The sequence below is a fragment of the Hemibagrus wyckioides genome, linkage group LG06 (genome assembly GCF_019097595.1).
Source record: "Hemibagrus wyckioides isolate EC202008001 linkage group LG06, SWU_Hwy_1.0, whole genome shotgun sequence".
NCBI classification, from domain to species: Eukaryota; Metazoa; Chordata; class Actinopteri; order Siluriformes; family Bagridae; genus Hemibagrus; species Hemibagrus wyckioides.
In genome coordinates, this window is record NC_080715.1 from 32,300,237 (window position 1) to 32,315,065 (window position 14,829).

The 14,829-nt window shown below is 41.1% G+C and overlaps 1 protein-coding gene across 1 annotated transcript in view; it reads left to right on the top strand.

Moving 5' to 3' along the window:
- The window catches only part of kcnh3 (potassium voltage-gated channel, subfamily H (eag-related), member 3), a 141,761-nt gene that overhangs the window by 771 nt on the left and 126,161 nt on the right, over positions 1–14,829 (top strand). The gene's annotated exons all lie outside the window — the stretch shown is intronic.

Here is a 14,829-nt window from a genome sequence, read left to right on the forward strand (position 1 = left end):
CATATGAAATGTAGCTTTCATTAACTTTTACTGCAGTGATGTACCTTCATTTATTATTTCAGGTTAAATCATGTTCTTTATTATGGGATCACCCCAGAGACAGGAAAAGTACAGTGTGCTGTCTTTATTTCTGGGTGTTTTTATCTTGTGCCTGTGCTTGGCTTGTTTGTGCCACTTGGGGGAAAAAATAACAATAATAAAAAAAAACAAAAAAACAATAATAAATTATTATTATTATTATCCTTATTAACAACCATAATAACAATAATAATACATGCTAAAAATTGTCACTGATATAGGTCAGTATGTATGACAAAATAGCCTGAAATTTTCTCACTTGTCTTTTTCATGGGTCAAACGCAGAAGTATAAACTGCAGCCCATGCGTCCTATAATGCTGCGTCCATCTCCAGATCTCCAATATAAAGCCCGAATTCCCCTGTGCTGGTGACAAAAGAAGACGTGGCCTCACTTTAAGTGCAGACGCATTATTTTTGCTGTCGCAAGCTGTTCCTCTGTCCTGTGTGTGTGTGTGTACTAAAGAGAAGCAGGTGCATGTGCCAATCAGCTTTAGCAGCTTGATTGTTAATAGCAGCAGCTCTCATTGTTCCTGATTCTTCATTCTTGGGTCTTGCTTGAAGAACCGTTGTTTTTTATCTTTTCTTTACTGGTTTCTCAGGATAGAAGCCCTGCAGGAAAGAAAGGAATATATTTTCTTGTTGAGTAATTTAGTGAGCAGATGGGCTGAGTAACCAGACGGGTGTGTGCGGGGCGGAAGGTGTTGAGAGGGCTCTTCTGAGGGAGAGACTGGCTGCTTCCCAAACCGTGTACTACTGTACTAATTAACACATCTAAGCAGTACACAACCAGTGCTTTGATGACTTTTTAACATATTTCGGCGTTATTTATGTCATGTGCATTTTGGATGCCATTGTAATGCACACCTGCAGTAGCTGCTGTGGTCTGTTTACTATACACTGGAATATATTTGTATGAGGAACAGTTGTGCGTTGGTGCAGCAGGTAGCAGTACTGCCGTTAATGCCTCACAGCTCTAAATCGCCGGTTTGATCTTGAGCTCAGGTTACTGCCTGTGATTCCTCTGTGTTCTCCGTTTTCACAGAGAATGTGAATCGGCTATGATATGATAAATTTCCCCTAGGTGTAAAAGTGTGTATGCATGGTGCCTTGTTAACGGCCTGGCGTCTCATCTAGCATGCATTATCACCTCTTCAGTCACTGTACATATTCTAACAAAAAACCCAAACAAAAACAAAACGCACACAATGTATGGCACACCAAACAGAGTCTTGAAACAGAGTCTAAGTTTTGGAAACCGTGACGCTTTTTTCTTACTGAAAACAAGGAATGATGCACTTTCTGACTAAAGTGAGTCAGTACTTCATGTATTCTTCACTGGACTCTCTGCTCACAAGAGGATGCTGGATTGGTCAGTAGTGTCAAAGGTTTCTAGTTCAATCCATATTTGTCTAACTTTCCCACATGTGAAGCAATGCAGTGTCACTCAAGTTAACAAGCTCGCTAAAACCCACCACACAGGGAACGTAATATGGAAATGAATGGGTATGGTTCATTAGCGTGACAACATTAACGAGTTATCTCACTGATTGGTGAGTTAGGCTGCTTTCTATAGTTCTTCATATTGTCAGAGGTTTCAGAAATAAGTAGTTTGCAGGATTATGGGAACCAGTCATTTGGATGATGGGATTTCCGAACGATCATGTTCCAGCTGAGTTTGCGCAGAGAGTGATGAACACACAGTTCTGTTTGATTTGAAATGATACTCATCGAACACACTGCAGAACATGGCAAAGTGATAGCTCCTGTGAGAACAGCTCCATTTAGCCCTGTTAGTATAATGCATCGTAACTATAGCTGTATATCTGGTGCATTGAGTTTAACCACATTTCAGCTCCATTTTGAAGCTGATTGTTGAGTGAGTGTTCCCTAAACCATTTATGTGGCCCAGTCTGTTGATAAGCGTCCAATAAAGTGGGAAATAACAGACCAAGAGGGAGATCTCATCTCAACCCTGGTCTGGTCTGCGCTTCCTTATCTCTCCGCAAAGATATACTCATCATCTCGGCTTGCTCTGATGTAAATACACAGATCAGCCATAACATTGTGAGCAGTGAGAGGTGAAGTGAGTAACACTGATGATCTCCTCATCATGGCACCTGTTAGTGGGTGGGATATATTAGGCAGCAAGTGAACATTTTGTCCTCAAAGTTGATGTGTTAGAAGCAGGGAAAATGGACAAGCATAAGGATTTGAGCGAGTTTGACCAAAAGGGCAAAACTGTGACGGCTAGACCACTGGATCAGAGCATCTCCAAAACTGCAGCTCTTGTGGGGTGTTCCCAGTCTGCAGTGGTCAGTATCTATCAAAAGTGGTCCAAGGAAGGAACAGTGGTGAACCGGCGACAAGGTCATGGGTGGTCAAGGCTCATTGATGCATGTGGGGAGTGAATGCTGGCCCGTGTGATCCGATCCAACAGACGAGCTACTGTTGCTCAAATTGCTGAAGAAGTTAATGCTGGTTCTGATAGAAAGGTGTCAGGATACCCAGTGCATAACAGGTCAGGGATGTTTTGGCAGTAAAAGGGGGACTAACAATAACAATATTAGACAGGTGGTCATAATGTTATGTCTGGTCGGTATAAGTCAGGACCCAACTATTGGTAACAAATCTTATCAGTACCAAGCTCACGAATTAAATGTGATGCCACACTGATCTGTTATAACAGAGAGGGCACTGTGACATTCAGATACAGGCTTCATCGAGTGCGCTGCACGAAAATACCTTTTGTGTAACTGCAGATCATTATCGGAGGCGATTCTGCTGTGCACAGGGATGCTTGCCAGTTTAGCTCTGGTAGGCCTGCAAGTTTTTTTTGTCACTGATGGGTCTCAGCGTTCTGCCAGCCTCACCCACACATTCACACATTGCCTAAAGCTCTACGAACAAGTTTTCCTACCAAGCAGCCATCTATAACTGTGAGGAATAAAAGATCAGAAAAAGATCATGACCTGTAAAGGGCATGCTGCCACACACACGCACACACACACACACACCAAATTGAGTCCTTCAGATCCACCCTTTGATGGATTGAGAGATTGAAGGCTTTGAAAACCCATTTCTGCCACCGGAGAAGAGTAAGAAGAGCAAAGTGTTGTTCATGTAAGGGGCAGATTAATAATAAGCCTAGTCAGCATGAGAAGATGCATGCAATCGGTTAGTAAAGAGGCGGATGCTGTGTGTTTCAAACTGTCTGAAATCATGTCTCCATTCGTAAAAACAGTCATTAGGAACTAACCGCTGCACACTACAGTTTAAAATAATGTCTGGATTGCAGCTGCAGATCAATAGTGCATGAATGAGCTCAAGGTGGAATTGGTGAAAACCAATCTTTTCATGTATTTCCCTGTGTATTGAGACCAGTCTTCCCAGCTAGAGATATAGCATTCTGCTCCATGTATTTAACCCCCAACTCTGATTCCATTCATCCATCAAGGCAGGATGATTACCATGGAGACAAAATAAAGCAAAAATGTTCACCACCACCACCACCCTCAAGACTGAGGCTCATTCAGAGTGATCAGTATAATTCTGAGTGCATAAACGGAGGCCGCACCCTTTTCGGAGTGCGCACACTCAGCTAATTATACACCTCCAGCAGCTCTCATTGTAATTAACTCCCGCCAGTGTCAAGAAAGCATCGCGGCCTCTTGGCTGTCAGTGCAGAGCGGGAACAACACGTTGCCAGTGCTCAAAAGCTGGAAGTTCTCCAGACGGACTGAAAGGAACAACTCTGAGCAATGATGAGAATGAGTTCAGTTCAGTAAATTAGCTCTGAGTCGCTTTGTGGAATGATAACCATGCACCGGCGTCTCAATTACCAACATTCTTAGCCTTTCTATCACTTATAGACATTATGACACAAAAGATCAGTTGACATTAGTTGGATTAACAGGATATCTGTTTTTTTTAATATACTGAATAGTAAATTGGTGAGGCAATTCCAGTAAAAATATACACTGATCAGACATAAAATTCTGAGTTGATGTGTTAGAAGCAGGAAAAATGGACAAGCGTAAGGATTTGAGTGAGTTTGACAAGGGCCAAATTGTGATGGCTAGACCACTGGATCAGAGCATCTCCAAAACTGCAGCTCTTGTGGGGTGTTCCCGGTCTGCAGTGGTCAGTATCTATCAAAAGTGGTCCATGGAAGGTACAGTGGTGAACCGGCGACAGGGTCATGGGCGGTAAAGGCTCATTGATCCATGTGGGGAGTGAAGGCTGGCCCGTGTGATCCGATCCAACAGACGAGCTACTGTTGCTCAAATTGCTGAAGAAGTTAATGCTGGTTCTGATAGAAAGGTGTCAGAATACACAGTGCATTACAGTTTGTTGCGTATGGGGCTGCATAGCCACAGACCAGTCAGGGTGCCCATTTCCAGAGATCTCAATCCAATCCATCATCTGTGGGATGTTCTTGACAAACAAGTCATATCCATGGAGGCCCCACCTCACCACTTACAGCACTTAAAGGATCGACTGCTAACATCTTGGTGCCACATACCACAGCACACCTTCAGGGATCTAGTGGAGTCCATGCCTCGACGGGTCAGGGCGGTTTTGGCAGCAAAAGGAGGCAAAAGCTTTTAAAATATAATGTTCAGCTCACAGTGTATAAGAATGCAACACAACCTCTGTAGTGACAATTTCACTATCAGATTAATTCCTCTGAGAGCATTTCTTCTTTGCACTTTTGGGATACTTTCCATTACATTGTGTTTCTACCCATTCTACTCCGTGTCACAGAGACTCATTTAAGTGTGTGACAGTGTGACAGTGAAGGAGGTTCACTTTTACTCCTTTACTGTAAATGGCTTTGAACATAGTAATGATATAGAGCTTCAAACAAAGTGGGAATTTTTTGTCTCTTGTCCAGTTTCCATGTGTCCATATTTTCTCTTTTAGAATCTAGCTAGTATAAACACACCAAAAACATAACTAGACCTTGTGTTGCCTTAAGGGTCAAAAAATAAGCCGCCATTTTGTCTAACAAAACAAGACAATCTCATAAATTCTTGTTTGCTAAGTTGAAATTTGAAGACTTTTCTTAGAGTGATTACAATATTGGGAAAAAAGTGAAGCATCGCCTTTGTTCATAATTCCATATTACCACAAAACACACACACACGTTATTGATGTGTCGCATCTTACCTCCTCCACAATTTAATACAAAGCAAAGAGACCTCAGACAAAATAAATATTTCTTGATAGCATTATTTATTAATGAGGAATGCAGGCAGACGCTATAAAGGTGCCACAGATGACAGAACCCCAGTGCCATGACTGCATGTTCAATTGGCCGACAGGTCGTATATCCGATTTTTTTTTTGGTCTGGAAGAACAAGAGAACATTAGTTTAGAAGAGCAGGAGGTATCTGAAGAGGAAGATGTGGATGAATACAACCCAGAGCATATTGCATGTAGAATCATCTTTACATGAAGCAGCTGAAAGTGCAATATTTTTGGTCAAACAACAGGAAAATGACTTGTCACCATATGACAGCCAGGGTTCGGATGGTAGCACAAAGGATGACCCCAGAGCTTCAAGACATGGCATGTCCACAACATCACCTCAGCATGTTCATCACACCATCTACTGAAAAAAACATATTGTCAGAATGGGATATTTTGATAACTACAAGTCAAGAGCTACAAGACATATGAGAGACAAACTGGTGACCATAAGTGAGGTCTGGGAGAAGTGGGTGGACTTTCTGCTATGAAGTAACCTGAAGTAACTGCTGTTTAACTGCTACTTAATTTCACTATGCTGTACTTTAATATCTTTAATTGTTTTCTGTGACACTGGTACTGATAATAATCTCTGTTGTGAAATATCCAGCTTTGTTTGGAAGATGTAAGTCTACACAGGGAAGCTGACCAGTGGAGGCTCAGAGAAGAACAAGGGGATGTGGCATGTGCTTGATGTGGCAGATGGACTGAGTGGGGGGAAAAGGTTGTGTGATAATTTCTGCACTGCTTATGAGGAAAAAGATCACCATGGTTAATACGGTTAGGAAGAATAAGCCTGAGTTCCCTTTTAGCTCACCTCAAAAGTCTTCAGAGTTTGACCACCAGGACAGATTCATACCTCCTTAAAGAGGAACAAGAACGTGGCACACTGCACAAAATGGCTGAGCTCATTGATCTTGAGGACAGGAAGCCTGCCATCATCTTAGACTACAACCACAAGAAATGAGGCATGGAGATCCTGAACAAGGTGACCGCCCGCTGGCCGCTGCTCATCACTTTGTACAGTGATTTGAAATGAGATCTACTTGACCTGGATGTCTGATAAGCAGAGCAACAGGAGGGTGTTCCTGGAGCAGCTGGAAAAAAGGCACTTGTAACCCAACACAGTCAAAGAAATGAGCAACTACATAGCTACGTAGCAGCCTCTGCAGCACTTGGCCAAGATGGTCAGGGTCCGAATCTTCTCCTCATCCACCTGAGGCTACAGCTGGGGCAGCTGAGGCCAGTTTTACCCACCAAAGAAGGCCTGTAAGATAAATACTATGTGCTGAACATGTGAGAAGTCCATGTACACACACTGGCATGCTGTCCTGTGTTAGAGCTGATTGAGTTATGTTCTTCACATCAGTTATCTTCTTTTATTCTTATTTGTTGTTGTTGGTTCAACAAATGGGAGAAGATTAGTGTTTTTGTAGTTCCATTCCTCAGAGAACAGGATATCATTACACTGCCTAAAATTTCAAGACTGTTATTGTTTCTCTTCAATAAAATGCATTCGAAAAATGTCATAATAATAGCAATAATTAAAAAAAAAAAAAGAAAAGATAGATGACGTGTTTTGTAATAAAATTGAATGTGAAGCAATGTGAAGAAGGAAAACCCATGAAGTTCATGAAGTTTGAGATGAAGGACAGGTTAGTTCTTCATGAAAAATAGATCTGGGTTTTAAAATTCAAGGATACTGCTGCCTTATTTTAGGTGCGTAGTGAAGGCAGGTCGTTTTCAACGCTCAGAACAAGGGGAGTGTACATAATGTTAGGGCTATGTACAAGGTACAACTCACTGCAGTACAATAATCCTGGATGGTGAGCATCACTAACAGGTTCAGATTCATGAATAATTCAGAAGCAAAAAACAAAATCACAGAAAATCCTGTTATATTCGGCTTTAATTTCTTCCACGTTCCTCGCTGCGAGTGTCTTCTCAGGATCCTGGGACACCAGATAACGGTGTAGAAAATCCTGATCATACACTATGTGTGTTTTCTTTACTCGCAGATTTCTGATCAAACCTAGCTGGAGATCGTGTGTGCAGATCAGGAGCTGTTGTGAAGAAATGTTTTGGATGCACTTCGCACAGACGGGCTGCTTTTACACACTGCATCACACCCAAGTTTGAATCACAGCATGTTAAACGTGACATTTTCGTACTTAACTGTGTCACGTGACCAACACAACACAATACACAAACACAACAGCTCCATAAGCCTCTCCTCGACTGGCACTAAACAGATATCTTAAATTAACAGATTCTCATGGATTTGGGGGGCGTCCAGGGGTAGGGGCTGGTCATACTGAGCTGTACACACACACACACACAAACACAACAATATTCCAACATAAATGCATGGTTATGGTCGTATTGAGTTCTTAATGGATATAAATCCATTAAGTACAGTAAACACCCCTAACACATAGACAGAAACATCACTAAACACACACACACACACACATTACTAAATATATAGGGAGATTCAGCCACCAGCAAGCACAGGTATGAGAAGTAATCTGGGTTAAAAGAGCTGATTTATACATGGAAGCAGGTGAAGCAGGTGAAAAAGCCATGACGTCTGTCTCCTAACATTACCATGTATATGGATGTGGATTGTCTGTTTGTGTACCAGATGGCCATTTCAAAGGGTTTTGTGTTTGGCTGTATAGATATCCCTGTGTGTGTATGTGTGTGTGTGTGTGTTGTATAAGCACATTTCCCATATACCTTCAAATTCAGCAGTGACCATTTTACCCAGTCACCTCTCACCTGTGTGAACGAATCAGATGCTCTTTTCTTTTTTCTCGATCCCTTTTTCTCCCCATTCTCTCTCTCTCTCTCTCTCTCTCTCTCTCTCTCTCTAAAGCCTATGTTGTATCATTTGTTGCTAAGAGCAGACGATTTGTCCTAATCTCCCTGCACAGCCTCTCGGAGAGGTCCACTTCCCTCTCAGAGGGATTTGAACACAAAGTGCTGTCATGGGGTAAACAGCGGAATGCAGTAATGTAGATCTGAATGTGTTTGACGATTTAAAAAGTATACTTCTTATGAGACACAAAGGCTTGTAATAAGAGGGAGTCTATTTTTCCAAACCACTTTTTTCTAACTCATACACACACACAAAAAGTCAAACAGATACACTTTCATTTGATATTTAATATTTAATTAGCAAAACTATTTACAAATAGAAGCATAAACTCTTTATTAGCATTCGAAAGTGTTCACCCCCAAAGCCCTCAAATCAGTTCTTTTGGGAAAGGAACATGTCTAAAATGTTTAGCTCGCCAGTGAAGATTAGAATATTGGCACTTTTTTAAGTTTATGGCACTGGGTTTATTGCTCTATTTTCCCCCCTAGTGGAATAACTGAGACTAGCTCTCTTTTAGCAAGATGATTTTACTATAAAGATGGATTATAATAAATTCATATTGTGGTCCGGATTAAAACTTTTATGGGACCAGGTGCCGCAGCTTTAGGGCTTCTGTTGAATTTGATTTTTAATCTTGCTGCTGATAGCAGAGTGAAAGTGATGTGTTCGCTTTCTTGCACTTATTAAAGGCTTTCTGCTTGTCACAGACCCGATCGTGTCTCTCGCTCCCTTTTTATGCTCGTCTGCAGAACCATATCCCCGGATCCCTGAAGTCATAAATCTAGCAGTGACCGCATGTGGATATTTGCTAGACAGGAGGTCAGTTGAACATATGACCAAGCCGTGTATCCTGGGCAAGATTCCCATCCAAAGATCACGTAATGATGTAAGACTTGCTGCTCTCTAGTGTCCTGATGTCTGCGTCTATCCTCAGTGTCAGCGACTATTTATTGGAAATATCTTTACCTCGTCTTTCCTTGAGAACGGATAATCTTGCAGCCATCTGTCGTTTTTTTCCCCCTAAGAATCCAGGACTTGCCCCTGAATGGCTGTGTTGGCTTCGCCGCTTTGTGGATGTCTTTCCAGCTTTGAAGTTTTCTCAACATTTCTTTGAAGATTAAAAAGAAGTGTTCAAGAACATAAGCATCTTTTCTTGTTTGTTATCAGATTTTATTATTAGATTTTTTCTAATCCAGACTTTATAACTGAGGGAAGTATAAGAAAGAATGGCTCGATAGGAAGAACTTTATTTTATAGCAGGATATGATTGAGATATGATATGATGAGTGAAATCTACAACCAGTCATGTAGGACTAGCGCCAGGAGAATTTTTAAAGATACTCACTATCTTCTTAGTGCTCCTGTCGGGTCCTGGGGACCGACACTAGAGAAGTTTTTACCCTGGGGCAATTCGGCTACTAGTCAAATAATAAAAAAAAAAATGCAGTAAAGGCAGTTTTAATGAAGATGTGGCAAACAATTCCAAAACGTCAACCAAAAACAGGCACTGGTCAGGTCATCAGCATCAAAAAATTATACACAAAAGTCGGGATCAGGCGAAGGGCAGAGTGCAACTGAGTGTATACGTCTGAATGAAAGAACTGGAAGAAACTCCTTATAAACAGTATGTGTGCCTGCATGGTGATTGGAAACAGATGTGTGTGTATGTGTGTGTGTGTGTGTGTGTGTGTGTGTGGTGAGGAAATCTTCTGGGAAGTGGAGCTCAAGTGAGTTCAAATCCCAGGACTAATTGCCACTTCTGGGCCCCTGAGAAAGGCCCTTAAACCTCAGTTGTATAAAAGAGATAAATGTCTGACAAATGCTGTAACTGGACACGTACACACACACACACAAACAGTTTGCACTATAAGAATTCCCTGGCGCTGATGCTGACCACAGCACAGTAAATGCCTCTCGCCACCTCAGACTGGTAGAAGATCTCCAGCATCTCTCCTGCTGTTTGTTATGGGACTAATGAAGAGCTTAGTTTCACTACATCACATGTAATGTATATAATAATTAAGTGACAAATAAAGAACCTTGAATCTTGAATGAAGTGCCTGAAGCAGCTGGAAGTCTACGAAGCTGCGCTATCAGCTCTGATCCATGTTTATTCCTGAACACCAAACAATAAGCAGAACTTTGTCTACTGGACATTTTGGGCTCAGGTTGTTGCCTCAGGATGTTTCTGTCATTCCCTAGAGATGGTTTAGACATAGCGTTTACCATTTAGCATGCCTGAAAACTAGGCTTTTCTCTTTTCTGAGCTAAAATAGTCGTCAATAGTCATAATGCTGAAGAGAAGAGACACGCATCTGCTGCTGGTACTGGTTACTTTCGCTTTATGCTGGCTTTATCGAGAGGAACTTTGACCTGTGATTCACAAGCGTCTTGTGAGCTAAGAGAAAACAAGTAGGCAGGATTGCTGTCTGTAAAAATATACGGAGGAACTGTTTAAAAAAGGCGGTCATGCTGTTCTGTAGAAAGACTCAGGATTCTTTTATTGCCATGCATGGGTGTTACTGGAAATTGTGTTCATACAGCTCAATAATAAACAACAGATTAAACACTAAAGACAACATAACGTGTAAGAGATGTGCATTAATACTGAACTGATGCTGAGGAGGAGTAATGAGCTCTTTGATGGCAGAAGGATTTTCAATGCGCTTTTCTGGATAGATTGGATGTACAGGTTTTTGCACTGCTGGAAGAACGTGTCTGATTATTGTCGAGGCGTTGAGTACAGATCGTTCACGTTCATCGTTCTCCTCTGAGTGTGTGAGTCGGTGATAGAGGAGGTCAGGCTGCTTTGGATGATTGCAGAGTCGAAAAGTATGAGCAGCTGCCTCTGTACTTTCTACAGCTTCAGTTTTCTTCCAGATTCATGATGATGATGTTGGTGTTTAAAGTGCTTACTTTTGCTTGATGAGAAAAAAAACACCCAAAACATTTAGTCATACAGATAAACATACAGATAAAATGTTTCTAAGGTGGAAGAAGTAGTATTGGAAATATGATTTTTAAAGGACAAGTTGCCCAGGTCTTTCCCTGTCAAGCTAGTACACCATACATCCTTCTGAATGCAGGTTGAACTGTAAGAGCTTCTCTGTACTGGTTTCGGACCAATAAGTAATATCTTATCTTGTCTTATCGGGATTTAATAATAGAAAATTACAGATCATCTAATCTTTAACACGCTCAGTTAATCTAGACAATTTAGATAGTTCGTCTGGTTTCAATGAGACATATAACTGGGTATCGTCAGCATAACAATGGAAACTAATCCCATGCCTTCTGATGATTTTACCCAAGGGAAGCATGTATATTGAAAACAGCAGAGGTCCTAAAACTGATCCCCTATTTCACTGGCATTATACTGGACAGTTTTCCACTTAAATCTACCAAATGGTATCAATCAGACAGGTAGGATCTTAACCATTTCAGTGCTATGTGCTGTCTGTGCTATGATGGGGCCTGAAACCTGACTGAAATTCTTCAAGGATATTGTTTTCCTGTAAGAAGGAGCATAACTGAGCAGACACAACTATAATGTTATATATATAATATATTATTTGTCTGTAGTATTGATAACAGTGAAACTCCTCCCTCTTTTGGAAGTGTTTCTATCATTTCAGTTTTATAGATTCACTTCCAAAAAGTAATGGCACTGATTTCAACTAGAACATTCCAGAATGATAGAATTATAGATCTGCTTCAATAGAAATGCTTCATTACCCTCTAAGGTTTGACATAGAAGCGTTTATTTTGGATAAGGTAATACTACTGGCCAAGCAGAGAACCCCGAACTTCTGTTTAGACATCATTTTTTGCGAGTGTAGTGTTTTTTGTAAAGTTCTCTTTGACTGCTAGAATTTTCTTCTTTGCACAGATTTCCGTCATGCTGTCGATGTCAGTTTGATCATGGCCATTGCTGTTCTAATACAAACGAATGAAACGTGTAGGTTTGTAGTCGCATATTGGTAAACAGCAATGACTGCAAAATGTCCTAACTAAAGGAAAAGGAATACAGAGTGAAGGAACATGGAGGCCATCACTCCTTGGGATATGAATCATCAAAAGAGAGACAGAATAATGAGGTTAGAGCATAGAAGATTTTTGTAAAAGAACTTAAAAAAGGCTAGTTGGTGTGAGCAGCCAGACGTGATGATGAACGTCTGCTCATTGGGCTCTGATGACTCCCCGAGGCAGACAGTGCTGTGGGACTGCGAGCGCCAACTGAGAAGCCATGGAGTGATTTCTGCCCCTTGAGGACGCTATAGAGCATCACGCTTCACTCCTTCACTGTTTCAGTCGTCTTCACTCTAGCCACACGCTTCAGCATTTCCCTCCGTCAATTTCTGTCAATCATCCGTCTGTTTTATTAGTCCATCTTCTGCCTCGGACCGTGACAAGATGAGTTTTATAGCAGGCATCGGGAAAGTGATTGCCTTTTATTGTGGTGTGTTAATGGGGATAAAACCTATTTTCTGTCAAGCAACAGCTCCCGTCGATCCCCTCATTAATGTTTAGCTGATCTTTTATGAAACATTTTAGGGAGGTGAAGCCATAAAACACATCACCGGACTGCATACTAAAGAAAACCACAGCGCAAGAGTAATTATTATGACAGCATTGTGTCCAGGCCTCAAGCAACTACATCAGAAAAAAAAGAAAGAAAGAAAAGAAAAAAGAAGTTTAGTTATTAGGAATAAAATCTCAGTAACTCTGTGTGAAAATGTCATGCAGGTCATGTAGCTACCTTTGGATTACGATTCACATACAAATATAGAGTAAGGAAGGATAAACCAGTGCCTCCACGAACTTGCGCATGTTTCTGTGATTGTTGAAGCTGAAAATGCTGCCCAAAAACACGAAATTAGTGAAACACAGGATTCTGAAAGGTCTGCTTGATGTTGCGTTAACTTCTTTGATCTCAAAATGGTGGATTTCTAGAGGAGCTGGTATACAATAAAATCTATAATATAATAAATATAATACTCCTAAGGATATGTTTAGCTCACACCAGTCCCAGAGTAATAACACAGTAGTAAGCGTGTAACTACTTTCTCACCCCAGTACATGGCCTCACACGTATTAGCTGCAGTGTAAATGAGTGTTATGAGGTCGTGATGCTGATGATGATGATGAAGAACCCTGCTGAGCTGAAAAACTCATCATGTCTCTTAAGTCCATAGCTACACCTCCATCACCAGCAGAGAAGGGTCACGACCGATCTTGTAGAACGACCCCATGCACGATTTCGCCAAGTCGCTGCTGGATTTAAAAACCTGGCAAGCTCGGCTCTGATAATGTCAAGATGCCTCTTTGCCACCTTCCTCGCAGATATATTCAATTAACCAACGGATTGCTACGGCTTATTTTAGCAGCTGTGTAATTTATTTTAATATCCCAATCAGAGCGTGCTCCTGCAGGTGTTTTGTTGATAGATGAGAATAGACAGAAAAGATGAAGCTGCACAGGGTGGTTTAATGGTCTTCAGTAGGTTATTTTGAGAAAATTGGAAGAAAATATACAGTTTACCTCAAACAAGACGTATTTTCGAGGCTATGCTAACTCTGACTATGAGAAGTGATGTCAGCTAGGATCTTTAGCAAGCCGAAATTCGCCTTTGATTAAACGGGAAGGCCACCGAGTGAAAAAAGCAAGTGATGTGCCAGTAATGACAGGATTAATGGACGAGGCAAATGAAAGGCTTTTTTGTAAATGGCATCAGAGGCAACTCGGCTAATATGCGCCCCGGTCTCAGGACACATCAAGGGCTGATGACCTGGCGTACTTCCAGTAAGTAATTAGTTCATCTCAGAGAGTGCATATGTGTTCGTCCTTTTTTTCACGTTTCTCAGGTTAAAGGTCTCTTTCACCCTGCTTCAGGTCAAGTGTGGAAAAGCTGATCAATTCTATGCTTTTGTCTGTTTTTTTTTCTGGTACATGGAAGAAGCTTGGGTCTATGTTCACTTCACAGCAGCAGATCCTTCAAATCCTGTCTACTGCACTGATTCTGGTACCTTGTCTAGTTACATCCACCGTGGAAGAAAATAACAGAATCATTAAACATGTCATCAGACTCAAACAAACTGTATATAGAACATCAAATAAAGTTTAACGTATTTGAGAGCTACAACAACGATAACAAGTGACATACATTTGTAGAAGGAGAAATGAGAAAAAGAGTTTTTGTGCACCAGCGTTCACTAGGGGAGCGTCTCAATCAGCTCTCTAGCTCCCTAGGTCTTCATCAGTCACTGCAAAAACCAGAACATATCAAATATATAAGTTTTTTATAAGTCATATGTCATAAATCTGTGCTTAATCACCATGTTTCTGTCATGATACTACAAGCAGGATCATAGGCTAATAAACAAACCATGTAGAGAAAGCAGAATGAAGTTAATCATCACTCATGTATGTAATCATTTGAGAGCTACAACAACGATAACAAGCTACTTGCATTTGTAAATGCTAGCTGATTTTTTCCAAGCTGAGGGACTTCAAAAAAATCAATGATCCCTGTTTTTTTTTTTGTTTTGTTTTTTTTTGCGGTGCATTGTGGGATTTTTTAGGGCACAAATGTTCCAGTGCACTGAAAGGTTTTGTGTGT